Source organism: Hyla sarda, chromosome 5 (genome assembly GCF_029499605.1).
Source record: "Hyla sarda isolate aHylSar1 chromosome 5, aHylSar1.hap1, whole genome shotgun sequence".
In the NCBI taxonomy this organism is placed as follows: Eukaryota; Metazoa; Chordata; class Amphibia; order Anura; family Hylidae; genus Hyla; species Hyla sarda.
The window spans coordinates 58,672,375-58,688,840 of NC_079193.1; the positions used below are offsets into that span (position 1 = coordinate 58,672,375).

Here is a 16,466-nt window from a genome sequence, read left to right on the forward strand (position 1 = left end):
TGCCTGATGAATTTAGGCCTCTGCCACTCCTCTTTGCATGTCCTGGCACTTCTCTGCCTGACATACTTAGTGCGTATATGAGGGGAATACAAAACGCTCCACTACTATTAAAACAGGAGGACAATGCGCTTCAGTACGCTTAAAACAGTATTTGTCTACAACACCAGCAGGTGTGTACTTGTGCCAGGCCTTTCACAGTATCTAGGCCCTTAAGACTTTAACAGGAACAAAATGGTACACCACTTAGATGTACGTATGTGGTATGCACTTTTGAGGGAAGAACAAATCGCTCCAGTACGCTTAAAACTGTATTTATCTGCAACACCAGCAGGTGTGTACTTTTGGCTGTCTTTTCACCGTATCTAGGCCCTTAAGACTTTAACAGGAACAAAATAGTACACCACTTACATGTATGTATGTGGTATGCACTTATGAGGGGAGGACAGGCGCTCCAGTACGCTTCAACAGTATTTGTCTACAATACCAGCAAGTGTGTACTTTTGCCTGGCCCTTCACAGTATCTAGGCCCTTAAGACTTTAACAGGAATAAAATGGTACACCAGTTAGATGTGTGCACAGGTTACACTTAATGAAGGACAATATTCTTTTAGTGCTCTGCTCATCCTAACTGGCTGGCTACTATTAGCTTTTCAGTTGTTGTACACACCAGTGCTGGAGCAGTGTACTACACCCAAGATTGCATTTTCTCTCTCAATCTCACTCCCTTCCCTATCAGTGCTTCTAGGCTGGATTTGGGCTTGAGGTGAATCGCTGCTGTAAAAAAGCTTTTCTGTGCAACACACTGCTCTCTGTCCCTCTCTGTAATAGAACGCTGATGTGACTGGGTGGTGAATTGCTGCTGTAAAAATGCTTTTCTGTGCAACACACACTGCTGTCTGTCCCTCTCTCTCTGCAATAAAAGGCTGAAGTGACTGGCCCCTAGATGGCTGCCAATTATAGAGACATCACAGGGGTGGCTGCTGATAGGCTGCATGCCGCATGTGATTAAGGGTCATCCTGCCTACTCTTGTTTCCGCCTTCCCAGGATTCCTTGCCCATGTCCTCACATGTGGATCCGCCCTAAATGGAGTTTGAGGCGATCAAATCGCAGCAATATTCACATTTGTTGCAAATCGAATTTTGCCTGAAATTCGTGGCCAATTTGGATTCGTCAGATTCGATTCGCTCATCCCTAGCCGTGTCAGTACTTCTAAATTTTATTTGGAAGTCGTCCAGTTATCTAGACATTGGAATTAGCATAAGTTCGTGCCTTCACTAGGGAGGTGGGTATAGCCTTGGCATACCATATAAGGTATGGTCTTTCTGTTAGTTTTTTTTAGATGGCTTATAGGCATTGGCTAGGGCAGGAAATTCCTTACACAAAGGGAGGGGGGGAGGGCAAGGAACAGAGTAGAGTAGCATGGAGGATGGGCCTTGTCAAAAAGTATTTTTATACTGGATACATATATATATCCATTACATCAGTTTATGCTATTAATGCAATGTTATGTACAAAACTGTTCACTCAGTTCAACAGTATCCCCACATACACAACAACTTCAGGAAAGCAGGTATCGGGACAATATAATTCCATATCTGAATTTCCACAACAAGTATACAATGTGTAAATCCCCTCTTAATGGTCACAAAAGCCACTAGTCAAAGCTAGCAGACCCAAAGCCCTCTCAAATGTGTTTCCTAGATAATAGGCATGTATTATTTTATTGTGATTCAATTTTCCTTAATCTTACTAAACCTTGGAGGATAGGCATATTCTCCCAGATTTATCAAACTGTGTGAGAGAGTGATTTTCCCCCAGCAACCAATCACAGCTCAGCTTTCACTTTACCAGAGCTTGTCAGCTGAGCTGTGATTGGTTGCTGGGGGAAAATCACTCAAGTTTTTCTCTCACACAGTTTGATAAATCTGGGCCACTGTTTTTAAAGGATAGGGGATAAGATGTCAGATCGCGGGGGTCCGCCACTGGGGACCCCCGGGACCTCTGCTGCTATCATTACTGCACAGAGCAAACTCACTCTGTGCGTAATGACCAGCGATACAGCAGCCGGACCATCGTGACGTCACGGCTACACCCCCTCAATACAAGTCTATGGGAGGGGGCGTGATGGTCACAACGCCCTCTCCTATAGGCTTGTATTGCGGGGGCGGGACGTTACGTCACGAGGCGGCGGAGCTGTGACGTCACGATGCTCCGGCCCCTGTATCGCCGGTCATTACGCACAAAGCGAGTTTTCTCTGTGCGGTAACGATAGCGGGGTGCCGCAGCGGAGATCCCGGGGGTCCCCTGCGATCTGACATCTTATCCCCTATTCTTTGGATAGGGGATAAGATGCTAGGGGTGGAGTACCCCTTTAAGCTTATATCTGAAATCCAAATTTTATACAAAGTAAAACATTTAAAAATACAGTACTGTATATGTTTGTTGCTGAATATTTTGTTAACCATCGCGTATGTTTTATCAAAATGATTATTCAGATGTGACACGAGCAGATTAGGTTTGGGAAAAATGACTTTCATACGAAAACAAAATATTTCTTACATTTAATTTGAAAAGCGATGTGGACTATCCTGTCATTATCTTACAGGAGAGAAGACAGATATTTGATTTGTGATGTCACATGTGACATCTGAGTTATTACAAATTTCATTGGGGACAGAACAACAAAAACAAAAAGGTTGACTCAAAAAAAGTACATTTCTATATTAGATATGGCAGCGTTATACAAATTTTACTGATTATCTAGTTACAAACTATCATTAAAGGAGTACTCCGACATTTATCTTTTATTTTTTATAAATTTTGCCCAGTCTGCCAGCATTTTAAAAGAAAAACTGGACTTACCGCCTGCCGCTCCCCTGGTGCTTTCAGTATCCTGCTCCCGGCTTCTGCTGTGATCCCTCTTCTTGTTGCCGTGGTCTAGGTGTCAGGCTGCAGCTCATCTAATTTCCCTGGCCCCGGTCTTCTTGTTGGTGCTGGGGCCCAATATGTGACAGTGCTGCTCAGCCAATCACTGACCAAGGTGGGACATCGCTGAGACAGGGGATAAGCTGAGCTGCAGTATGACATCTCGACTCTTGCTCGGCATCAGAGACAACACTCGTCATTCCCTGCAGCAGCAGCTGGTCACTGTTCTAAAGTGGCTGCAGCGCTGGTTGGGTGACCAGCGGCGGCTGCAGGGAATGACAAGTGACGTCCCTAACGCCGCACAGAAGAGCCAGCAGGGGACATCACTCTTCAATGCTTCACTGACTGGCATAGCCCAGCGAGACCCGCCGCCTGACCTGAGCCTGCCAAGTGTGACCAGGTAAGGGAAAATTATTTAAAATAAAAGCAGGGGAGAAGTTAAGGTGTCACGGCTGGGCCCGCAGCAGCCGCCGCTGGTCACTGTTTCAAAGTGGTAAAATTAGTGACCAGTGTATTTATCGGCATATAACACACAAGCCTATTGCCTATTATTTCAGTTTGAAAAGTGCGTGTCATACAATGATAATTACAGTATGTGAAGTATGTGGCTCAGTATATTGCTTCAGTATTTGTAAGCTAAAATCTAATGTGGAACCTACAGAGAAAAAAAACATTGGGATTTATACATTTTCGGTGTTGTGGACCAATGCCTGGTTTTGGCTTACAAATACTGATGCAAAATACTGAGTCAAATACTGCCATGTGAAACCAGTCAGTCTGCATGGTATGTCTGACATAACTTACCTTGGTCAGCAAGACCACATAGTGGCAAGATATTCCAAAAATGTCTAATAGGTGGGGGTAGCACTTTTGGGACTGCAGCTAAGAGCCAATGGTGGGGGGGGGGGGGTTCCTGAGGTGTTTCTTTAACCCCCATAGCACAAATAGCCACAAGGCCACTTAATGATGAGCGTTCTAATCAGGGCTCGAGTCCTGCTGGAACGCACAGGAACGGCGTTCCTTTGCTTTTTCCAGAGGAGGAATGCCGATCCTGTTACACTAGTCCTGCAGAACCGACCTCTGAATTATTCTTACCCTCCCTCAGTCTCCTCCCGCGGCCTGAACTGCTAGATGCTGGAGATGTAGGACCTGTGATGATGTCACCATCACATGTTAGGGGCGGAGCTTATGTGTGGAGGAGAGGAAAGATCATGGTTGAAGGACCTGTGTGATGAGGTGGAGGAGGCGGGCCTGAACTGGATGAGACCTGTCACATTTGTTACAGTGTGCCACCCCAGTAGTAGGGTAAATTCATGAGGAGGAGGTTTGTTACAGTGTGTCACCCAGTAGTAAGGAGATTACATGAGGAGGAGGTTTGTTACAGTGTGTCACCCCAGTAGTAAGGAGATTACATAAGGAGGAGGTTTGTTACAGTGTGTCACCCCAGTAGTAAGGAGCTTACATGAGGAGGAGGTTTGTTACAGTGTGTCATCCCAGTAGTAAGGAGATTACATAAGGAGGAGGTTTGTTACAGTGTGTCACCCCAGTAGTAAGGAGCTTACATGAGGAGGAGGTTTGTTACAGTGTGTCACCCCAGTAGTAAGGAGCGTACATGAGGAGGAGGTTTGTTAGTGTGTCACACCAGTAAGGCAATGACATGGAAGGAGATTTGTTACAGTGTGTCAGCCCAGTAAGGTAATTACATGGAAGGAAATTTGTTACAGTGTGTCACCCCAGTAGTAGGGAGATTATATGAGGAGGAGGTTTGTTACAGTGTGTCACCCCAGTAGTAAGGTGATTACATGAGGAGGAGGTTTGTTACAGTGTGTTACCCCAGTAGTAAGGAGATTACATGAGGAGGGGGTTTGTTACAGTGTGTACCCCCAGTAGTAAGGTGGTTACATGAGGAGGAGGTTTGTTATAGTGTGTCACCCCAGTAGTAAGCAGATTACATGAGGAGGGGGTTTGTTACAGTGTGTCACCCCAGTAGTAAGGAGATTACATGAGGAGGAGGCTTGTTACAGTGTGTCACCCCAGTAGTAAGGAGATTACATGAGGAGGAGGTTTGTTACAGTGTGTCACCCCAGTAGTAAGGAGATTACATGAGGAGGAGGTTTGTTACAGTGTGTCAACCCAGTAGTAAGCAGATTACATGAGGAGGAGGTTTGTTACAGTGTGTCACTCTTATACTCCGTAGGCAGCTGTATGCCTGTGGCTTGTAAGAATCCCGGAACCATGAAGGATGTATTAGAAATCTTGGCTGAATTCCCACACTTTTTTTCCAGGACTTGACCCCTGGTTCTAATCAAGCTGATCATGCAGGCACTACTATTGTACCTATGCAATCAGGAGCCAAGGAATAACTCACAGCCTGGCTCTAAACCTCTGATCTCTGTATAAGTTAACCATTTGTACACTGTGACCAGCGCTGATTGCAGCATGCAAAGATCAGCAGGGGTAACCTCCTATGACTTTATCAAGGAATTCCTGTGACATGATCAGAGCCTAAGTGGTGTTCACTGGGAAGATGTTGTGGTAAGGAGGAGGGTAGTAGTCCTTAAAGGGTACCTCTCATGAACTTGTTAAATGTTATAATCCTCCCAGTTCACTGCCCCATTATGATAAACCACCTCCTGCCTTTATTTTTAAGTTTTCTACCTTGATATTCCTTTGTATTTTCTGCTCAGTTTCAGTCAGATGCACAGACTGGGAAGGGGCATTACCCAGCAGGCGTGACATCATCTGAAGCCATACAGGGGAGAACTTCCTCTCTCATTCTGCTACACAAAGCCCAGAGCAGTTCAGTGTAAGATAAGCTATGATTGGCTAAGGCTTCACACACACACACACACACCCCTCAACATTTCCTGCTTTTGGACTTCTGCCAGGCCAGCAGGAGTCTGAAATCTGTGCAAAAGATGGGGGGGAAAATGTGCTCTGGACAAGTAGGGAGGCACCTAGTGGCAGCTTTTTTAAACAAATAAAACTTCATTTTTAAACAAAGTACATTAGAAAGATTTTTTTATTTACTATAAGTGCAATAGCAAAAATTAGTTTTAAGGAGAGTGCTGATTTGAGGATGCTGTTCCCACACAAAGCATCCAATTGTTCCATGAAACAACTTGAACTTTACTTAACTCCCAATGTAGTAATACAATACATGTACACTTGAATGTAGCTTAAAACAGTACAGTTTTGTATGTACAACTGAGGATTCAGGAAAATAGGAATTTAGTTCTTGTCCCTTTAAATAAAGCTGCTTTTGTGCTTTGACAAGTATACGTGAATACATGATGTAGATGGAGATATAACAAATGTAACAGCTCTCTGGCGCACTACCTTAATGTCCAAATTACAGAAACTGCTTGATAAGAAACTTATGGGAGTCGACCGTGGTGTAATGCAGACTAAAAAACTTCACTCTACTTACTATTGTGGCAATCTGACAAACAACACTCGGAGAAGCATATCCAGCAAGGCCCTTGTTCAACTTTCTCCTTGCTAAACCTCTTAAAGAAATGCAGAAATATCCTCACAACAGGACTTGGGCTAGGCTCAGGAAATGCTTTGGTGAAGACAGGACTAGAGACAGTATGGCCTATAAGTAGGTATTCCTGACATAAGCAATATCTAGGCTCAATAAACTTTAATAGAAGAGCAAGTTAGGCCAAGCTCAAACTCCCTCTGACAAGGACAATGTTAGGTCCACCTCTTTTTCCCCAGGAGAAGAGGGTGGACTTGGGACATGCTCCGGCATTCATTGGTCAGGAGTCTGATGTGACCAAATTCTTGTTCAGCTGTACAATGCAATGTACAGCACATAAAGGCCTTTTTGAGGCCTGGCTATTAAAAAGTTGATATAAAGGGGTTAACCTAGAAACCAAACAGAGATGGGGAACCTTTTCACGGATACTGGAAGCCTGTGCTAGCATTTCTCCTTGTTACGCCGAGCGCTCCGGGTCCCTGCTCCTCCCCGGAGCGCTCGCGGCGTTCCTCTCTCTGCAGCGCCCCGGTCAGACCCGTTGCGAGTGGATACGACCTGGTTGCTACCGCCGCAGCAAGACCATCCCGCTTTGCGGCGGGCTCTGGTGAATACCAGTAGCAACCTAGAACCGGTCCACCGACACGGTCCACGCCAATCCCTCGCTGACACAGAGGATCCACATCCAGCCTGCCGAATCCTAACACTCCTGCGGTGTTGCAATCAGTGTGTGAAGAGTGGGAGAAGAGGGTTGTATTGACAATTCAACACAATGGGCAGCACATTGAACACATTTTATAAGTGGTCGGAAACTTGTAAATAACTGATGAAAGAATAAAGTTACGTTAAAACCAAACACATCATTGTTTTTCTTGTGAAATTCCCAATAAGTTTGATGTGTCACATGACCCTCTTCCTATTGAAAAAACTAAAGTTGGATTCAAAATGGCCGACTTCAAAATGGCCGCCATGGTCACCACCCATCTTGAAAAGTTACCCCCCCCCCCCACATATACTAATGTGCCACAAACAGGAAGTTAATATCACCAACCATTCCCATTGTATTAAGGTGTATACATATAAATGGCCCACCCTGTAGTTTGCATGTAGAATCGATATGGAAAAAAAAAAATATTGTGTTAAACTTTGGATTTTTTTAAATGAAACTAAATGAGACATAATCTATGCAAGGGCTCTCTCTTTTAGAAAGACTGTTCTAGAAAGCCGCTGCTTGGGTTTATAGGAACTTTACATTATTTAGCAATGTGTCACAGAGCTTCTAACTTTACAGGCTTTGTGGAATTGTGACGTTTCAAACACGGAGCCTTCTTTTCCGCCTGTAAATCCCCTTAATTAGGAGCCTGTTTGTTTCCTGCTCTTCCTGTGGCTCGCGCTGACAAAGGTGCGGCATATCGACCGAGATCAAACTCCGCTGAGCTATCTGTGAGGGTTGATAAATTGAAATGTACAAATATGGCATAGACAGGAGAAACTCGGTTAACTTTTTACCTGGATGTTTTGAAAATGAAGAATAATGTCAGCAAATCACGAGCACCCGGAGCTCAGTGATGACAGGACCCATTATACACAACTTTAATAAGAATGTCAGCATAATGTTGTGCCATAGAGAAGTATAAAGATTCTGTTATATGGTTTCCATACAAAAGAGTGGACAGGCTGCCTAAATATATTAGTGTGATGTCCCAGTACAGGACATGGTCCTGTACTCCCCTTAGGCCCTGTCAGGTTGAGTCCCTCAGTGACCTGGTGGCTCCCCTGCAAGGTCTCCCCCTGTTGGTTTTATATAGGTGTGTGTGTCACTTTAATGCCTAGACATAGATGTATAGGTAGTATAGAGCAGTGTTCCCCAACCCCCGGGCCGTGGACCGGTACCGGTCCGTGGATAAAACGGTACCAGGCCGCCCGAGGAACTTTAAATAATTTCACTGTGGCAGCCGAGTCGTAGAGCAATGCGCCCTCCCGAGCCCGACCATTGAGTGACAATAGCGAATGAAAATTCGCTATTGTTACACTGATCCTCCTCCTGGCCAATCAGGGAGCGGGTCCTCCCTCTCCTGATTGTCCGAAAGGCAAACCCCATGCCATTGGCCGAGGTGGAGGCGCCGCGGGAGGACTGAGGACTCGAGGTCGGAGATGCGGGAACTGAAGAGAAGCTGCCGTGAGGTAAGTGCACAGAGGAAGTGGGTGGCAGTGGTGGGTGAAGGGAATCACAGTGTGTATTTCATGTCCCCTACCTAGTGGTTCTTGCATCATACAGCCTGCTATAGTACAGGGTTTGCTCAGGCACCTGGCCTGGGGTCACGTTATGCTAGGTCTTGCTAATTGGTCTTGCTTAAAGTCATGGCGGAATACCCTGAGATTGCCACCACAGCACTTAAATCCCTATTGCCATTTCCGACAACCTATCTGTGTGAAGCGGGGTTTTCTGCAGTGACAGCAACCAAAACAAAACAATGGAATAAACTGGACATAAGCAACACACTTCGGGTGTCATTGTCTCCTATTACCCCCAGATGGAACCGTCTCGTTGCAAAGAAGCAAGCTCAGGGTTCTCATTGATTTGGCATTCTAGTGAGTTAAATAAAATAAATCACTTTTATATTCATTTTTTGATGTAGCTGTATTTTATTTTGAAGGCATGTTTAAATACAATTAAATTAAAATTATTAAATCAAAACAAGCGGGCCACGGAAAAATGATCAAACGTTTACTGGTCCACTGCGATAAAAAGGTTGGGGAGCACTGGTATAGAGGACCTGTGGGAGGTCTCAAGGACCTGTGTAAGTCTGTCACATGTTATGTTATGCAGTCACATGATTTGTTGTCACATGTTCTCCCAGAGAGCACCAGCTTAACCTATGACCCACAGCTTGACCAATGGGCTTTAGTCCAGCCCCCACTATATAAAGAACCAGCCAGTACAGATATCTCAGTGCAAGTGATCCGCATCTGGAAGACCCCAAAAGCTACAGTCATTCCAGTAAGTCTCAAGTCTATGTCTGCTGTCACTACAAGTAGTCAAGTCCTGTGCATAGTCAAGTCAAGTCTAATTTCAAGTCAAGTTAACTACAAGTGTATTGGTCCAGCAAGCTGCGAGTTCTTCTGGGTCCTGCCACCTCTCTGGGAATTCTGGCCTTAGCTGTGAAGATAATTACACCTGTCTTCTACTCAGTAAAGCCTCCATTTGACCATAACTGGTTGTGTACTCTCATTTAACTTCTAGCAATTGGGATAGCTGAGAATCCGGGCGTGTGGTGTTCCAGAACCCGAAAACCACACAGGCGTCACAAACACATGGGGACATATTAGACTTTGCAGACCATTTATTAATTTTTTTGGGTGGGGGTTGCAGCAGTCAGACCCCCATTAAAATAAACTGGGCTGCATAGTCTAAAATCATCTTGGTTCAAGTGTCTCTCCAGCTGTTGCAAAGTTACAACTCCCATCATAACTGCAAAGCTTCAGGCATGAAGAGAGTTGTAGTTTTGTAACAGCTAGAGAGCCACAGATTGGGGTACAGTTTCCCCTGTCTGGCAGAATACACCATGGATTAATGACTCACAGGAGACATCTTCTTTGTTGTCTTCCTTTTTTCTTTTCTTCTTCATTTGGTCAAGATGGCGTGTCTTCTTCCAGCTACACTGTCCTCTGCAGTCTGAGGCCCGGACATCATTGACTCCTCACTTGTCAGCAAATCCACATCCTCTGTATGAAGACAATAATCATTATAATACTGCCATACATCATGACCCCTAAAATAATATTAGATGCCGTACCGTCCTCCCCAGACTCATCCTTCCCCTCATCCTCAGGGCTCCTCCACACTGTGGACATTCAGCTGGCATCACTGAAGCCATTAGCAGTAGGACCACACAGATGCGCACCATCTCTATAGCTAATAATGCAGTCTGGCGGAATTCTGCCATCAAAATGGACATCCACCCAAAAAACAAACATTAATTCTTTGGGTGAATGCCCATTCCAATGGCAAAATTCTACAATGTGCACAAGGCAGCAGAATCCCATTGAAAACAATTGGACTCTGCTTCAAGTGGTTTTCTGCAGGCACAATGTCCTCAATGTGAATGGGCCTTAAGACCCTTTAGTCCTCTTCCAGACCCATCTTTCCCCTACTCCTTCAGTTCCCTTACATCTCCCCTCCCCCAGACTCCTCTGCCCCCCTCAGACCCCTCAGTCATCTTCTTTTACACTTTAATCACTCCCAGACCCCTCTTCCGCCTTCTCCTCTCCGGACCCCTCTGCCCCCTTCTCCTCCCTGGACCCCTCTACCGCCTTCTCCTCCCCGGGCCCCTCTGTTGCCTTCTCCTCCCCAGACCCCTCTGCCACCTTCTCCTCCTCAGACCCCTCTGCCGCTTTCTCCTCCTTGGACCCCTCTGCCGCCTTCTCCTCCCCGGACCCCTCTGCCCCCTTCTCCTCCCCGGACCCCTCTGCCCCCTTCTACTCCATGGACCCCTCTGCCTCTTCTCCTCCCCGGACCCCTCTGCCCCCTTCTACTCTCTGGACCCCTCTGCCCTTTTTCTCCTCCCTGGAGATGTCGGGGCGTGCCTGCGCACAGATGTCTGCTGCTTTTAAAGCAGCAGTGTCCCTTCCCCGGCTAACTCAGGAGTTCTTGGGGCTGGGAGATCGGCCAGGAGCGAGGCCTCCTTCAGCGTGATCTTAGAAGGGGGCCTCACGCACGCCAGAGGGGGCATGTTTTATTGAAAAACCAAGTCTGGCGCCCGATAGCCAGTCCGGCCCTGGTGCTGTGTCTTTCCAACTCCTGTCCAATCACCTGAATTTATTACTCCAATCAGGTGTAGAAACATCTCAGAGATGATCAAGACAAATGGGAGGAACCAGAGCTACATTTCAAGAGTCATATATATAATGTTAGTTTTTCTTTTTTAATAAATTGGCAAAACTCTCCAAAATTATTTTTACACATTGTTATTATGGCATTGAATGCAGAATAGTTCATAATTAAAATGTTTAGCAAAAGGACTCAATATAACAAAATGTGAAAAAATAACAGGGTCTGAAAACTTTTCTGAATTAATTTTAAACAGATAGATCTTTTAGGATTGACAATACATAAAAAAAAAAAAGCTTACTTCTTGGATTGCGATGACAAACTTTTCGATTTTTTTCTTCCTAACCCTTGTCATTACTAAGATAAATACAATTCATCACACTGGGCTATGGGTCGTGTCTTCCTTTCTCTGTTGATCATGCCTGATTAAAGATATGCATACAATCATTGTAATCATTTTTCTCCCCGCTGCTTCGAATCATGGCGGGTCCCAATGTTTAGGGCACTGGAATGAGTTCCATGATGATGTATGGTAATGCCGCTGATGGGGAATTAGCAAGCTGAAAGATTTCTCAAAGAGACTCGCAAGAATTTAAGATGAACTAAATTATTTAAACCAATAGGCCATTAGCTAAAATTTCTGTGACACATCCAGCTGTTTCCAGGTTTTGGTTCAATGGGCCTAAACTAAATAATGGATATCTAATGGTTTCAACACACATATGCAAATGGAGCGGTGGGTCTCTCCTGGCCCAGGTAATACTGTGTGTTTGATGGCAATTACAGATACTGAACGTGCTACAACAACAATATGTATTTCAGTTTTTTTTTTTATACCATCTATAGTTTTAGTATTGGGCATTTGGTGAAATGGTGTTGCTTGTAGAGTAAGTGGCAGTAGGTGTTATTTGCTGGTCTGCTCCTGCCAACTGCACCTTGGCCACTAGCCTCACTGAGGTGTCCAATGTCCTTGGCAAGCACCAGCACTGAAATTATCTGGTAGCCTAGACCTTAGTATATCAAACTGATAACCATATTTTTTTTCTACATTAACCAAATATTTTCCAAATTCATCCTGCCCTAAAATTGGTCGGGTGGGAAGTCTTTTTTATCTATTTTTTTTTTTTTTGCAATATTACTTTTCAGTAATATTAACACAAGAAAACGATAGCATGCACCAAGGCCGTAAGCAGCACGCACAGACGTGGGAAACGGCCCTCGTTGCCTCTGAGCGCTTCGGCACATCTCTGAATGTCTCCCGGTGACCCCAGACTTCCGGATTCATAGACACCTATGGAGCAGTGAGTGAATGCTATAGTTTATTGTTTATATTACATTGATACTTCAATCTGGATTGCGTGCACCCTGCAGGTGTATGCATTCTGCCTAATATCTCTATGAACTTTAGCTTTTGACAGGTGTGCCCTCCCCTTCATATTTCTCTATATATTTTGCCCTTCTTTTTCAGTAATACTGCAATATCATGTTTGCCAACATAACATACATTGTCTATGGGAGCACCAGAGGTACCCAAGTGCTGTACTTGGGTATCTCCAGCCCTCCCATAGACATAAAATTATGTTAAAATAAAAAGCCACACAAGAAATTGTGCAATTTTATGCACATGTCTTGACTTTGCACATAAATATGTGGTGCAATTCTCCACTTTGAGCAAAATGAAGCCTACAGAATTATTATTTTTTTTTTGCTATTTTGTTTGCAATTTGCCACTCTTTTGCCAATTTATCAAGCACTTTTAGCAGTTTCTCTTGCACTTTGCACAATTTTTTTCTGGCTTTCACACTTTAGACACATTTTATTAAGTAATGTTAGTATGTTTGTTTGCCACTTTTTTCAGCATACTTTACTTTTAGGCCTTGTAAATAAGTGGGTTTAAGTGTCACAGGTTTTAAGGCACATTTATTTTACAAGAATATAAAAAGCTGCAAAAATGTTGTGGCACTCCACTGAAATAGGACCATGAATCATTCAACAAAAAATTAAAACTGCCATGCACGAGAACATGTAGGCTCAATAAAAAGGCTGAAAAAGTAAAAAATGCTACAATCCCCCTTTGGTGTGAAGGAGGCCTAATAGAAAGATTTACCTCTCTATATTTTGGACCCACTCAGGTTTTTGGATTAATGCAAAATACTGATCTAAATAGTTCCTTGTGAATGAAATCTTAAAGAAGATTGCCATGAATACCGTGAACAGATTTCTCAAGTCCCCACTTGGCACCTACGCACACATCTTATACTCCAGTTTCTCGTGATCCTGTTAAAGTCTCGGTTATAGTTAGCAATGGCAATTTTCAGGACCCGCCGTTCTGGAACACTGCACGATTTTAAGGCACTTGTGCTATAATAGAGGATTGTGCACACCATGAGGTCTTGCTTGAATGCAAGTGAATGCATTAATTTATCGCTAAAAATACAATCTCTGCTAAAAAGGCACAATGGTGTATAATGTGCCTGAAAATTGGCAAACAGAACCTGTTCCAACAAATTTCCAGAGGAAAAAAAAAAAGTCTTTTGATTTAATGTAAATGTCAATTTAAGGTATCAAGTGTGATTTCCCCGCACTTATGTTTCCTGAAATAATCCTCTCCGTTGAATGCATTTGGCTGATCACACAGAGTTCTTACGCCCACGATCATACACGTACATTTGGCTCCTTTGCACACGCTGATCAGCTAAACCCACCAGCAGCTCAGAAGAACTTACAGTGAGCTTAGGAAGGAGCAGCAGGGGGACATGTAAGTATGGATCCAGGAAGAAATAGTTTAACCTGTATGTATCTACTCATGGTTTACATTTGAGAAGTCATACCAGCCCCCCTACTAAATAATGTATGACCTTTTCTCATAACTATCCCTATCCTGAACTGTGTTATCCTCTGGACATTTATGGCATAACGACAAGTAATACAATAAATATCCAATATATGCAGGTTCCACCTCTGGGACCCACATCGATCTCAATATTAAGGGCCTCCCAAGTCTGGTTTTATCTGCTGGAGTTGGGTGAAAAGCCAAAAAAGCTGTCTGCTCACATAACTCCGATTGATGATAGGATGTAACTGCATAAAGAGCCTGTACAGCTGTTTTTGGCTTTTTTTAACTAGGCCGAGGGGGTCAGGGGGCCCTTAATGTCAAGATAGATGCAGGTCCCAGAGGTGGGACAAACACATATTCACCTTAGTCTTCCAAAGCTTACCTCCACCACAGACAAAGCATTTATACCCATGGGAACAAGGGAGGTAGATTGATATCCTCACTACTGAAAAAAGCTCGAGAAAAACAGCATATCCATACGATTAGAGATGATACGGGTGCCCTATTGACCTCTACCTCAGCTATTGCACAACAATTCCAATGCTTCTACTCCAACCTTTACAATCTACAGCCTGTCCCGCCCCTGCACGGTGATCCCCTCTTGGCTCCCCTCCAGGAGAAATTCCTGTCCGGTCTTGACCTGCATTTGCTGGAACAATCTATGTCCCAGATGCTTCTGTAGCCTGTTTCTCCTGGGGAGGTCTGAGAGGTGATTGCGTCCTTCCCCCCGGGTAATAGCCCCGGTCCTGACGGCCTTCCACTGGCCTACTACCAAAAATTCCTCGATATTCTTCTCCCCCACCTCACGGATTCATGCTCCTCTTTAATGCAGGGTACCCCTCTTCCCACTCAAGCTCAGGAAGCCCATATCATTGCAAAGGAAGGGAAGGACCCAGCTGAATGTGGTAGCTATCGATCAATCTCTCTTTTAAACCTTGACCTGAAGGTCTGGGCCAAACTTCTCTCTAATCGGATAAAGAAATTTCTTCCCCACTTGATTGCGCCAGAACAGTCTGTTTTTGTCCCGGGAAGAGAGGGTAGAGCTCACACATGCAAGCTGTTGTCGTCCATCTATCGTGCCCATTCCTCCCACTCTCCATTGGTCCTTCTTGGCATAGATGCCGAGAAGGCCTTTGACAGAGTTAAATGGTCTTACATGGAAGCGGTCCTCCATAAATTTGATTTCCCCGTACAATTTATAAGAGCCATATATTTTCCCTCTACTCGCACCCATATGCTTCCCTTCTGATTAACGACACTGTCTCTCCACCTTTCCAGATTACCAATGGCACCAGGCAGGACTGTCCACTCTCCCGACCCTCTTCATCTTAGTTATGGAGTCCCTACTCCAACAGGTGCGCCAACTCCATTCTATAAGTGGGGTCAAAACCCCGTCTGGTGAGTTGAAGGTAATAGCCTTTGCGGATGATTTACCTTTCCTTCTGTCAAAGCCGGAGGAGGACATGCCCTGCCTGGTGTCCTTGTTCGAAGAGTTTGGTCTACTATCTAACTTCAAAATCAACATTACTAAATCAGAACTCTTAAACATCAATCTCCCTAGCTCCAGGATCACCAAATTGACCCCGCTATCCCCTTTTCCATGGGCTGTGTCCTCCCTGAAATACCTGGGGGTTCAGATTACCCCATCCATTCAAACTCTCTATAAAACCAATTTTTTGCCCCTCCTCTCGGAGATACAGACTCTTCTCAAGAACTATGACAACCCTCTTATTTCTTGGATTGGTAGGCGCAATGTCCTACAAACCTATATAGTTCCCAGAATTGTCTATAAATTCCAGATGCTCCCCATAGCCCTCCCCCAGGCATTCTTCATTTCTGTCTCACAAATGTTTTCTACCTACTTGTGGAAACACAAGAGGCCCCGCATGAGTTACTCCTTTTTAACGCGGTCAGCCAGGTAGGGGCGGTATAGGAGTGCCAGACATTCATGTCATATATAAAGCTGTTCAGCTACGCAGATGGATCTCATGCTTCTCCCAGCCTTCTGAACAATCTCCCGGTGACTCCTTATCTGAACTCGCTTGGTCCCAGTGGGCGTTTGGTCCTCGTTTTCTCACTGACCTTTGGCTGCACAAGTCGAGGCGTTACTCCCACTCGGACTCCTCAATCCTTTTCTCGGGAATATTCTCAGCCTGGTCTTCTCTTTCCCCCACACTCTCCCCTTCCTTTTCTCCATTACTCCCTTCTTCTCTTCTTCCTGAGATCGTTGGTCGCGTCTCCTCTACCTATACCCATGTCTGGTCCAGATTAGCTCGGACTCCGATCTGCGTGCTGTTCTTGGACGGAGGGTTTAGATGGCAGATCAGCTACAAGCCCGCATCCCAGAAGTGCCATTGTCGTTTTTACATATACACCACCTGCAACGCTGCTG

General features: G+C 44.7%; 1 protein-coding gene across 2 annotated transcripts in view; it reads right to left on the reverse strand.

Moving 5' to 3' along the window:
- LOC130272522 (uncharacterized) overlaps nucleotides 1-3,763 on the reverse strand; it is a 33,415-nt gene extending 29,652 nt beyond the window's left edge. The window contains exon 1 of one of the 2 annotated variants that reach the window (XM_056518376.1): nucleotides 3,731-3,763. The gene's annotated coding sequence lies outside the window, so the exon portion shown is untranslated. Of the gene's footprint in view, nucleotides 1-2,863; nucleotides 3,029-3,730 lie in introns of those variants that run through there. The other variant, XM_056518375.1, reaches the window with a different exon arrangement.
- Between the last annotated feature and the right edge of the window lie 12,703 nt (nucleotides 3,764-16,466).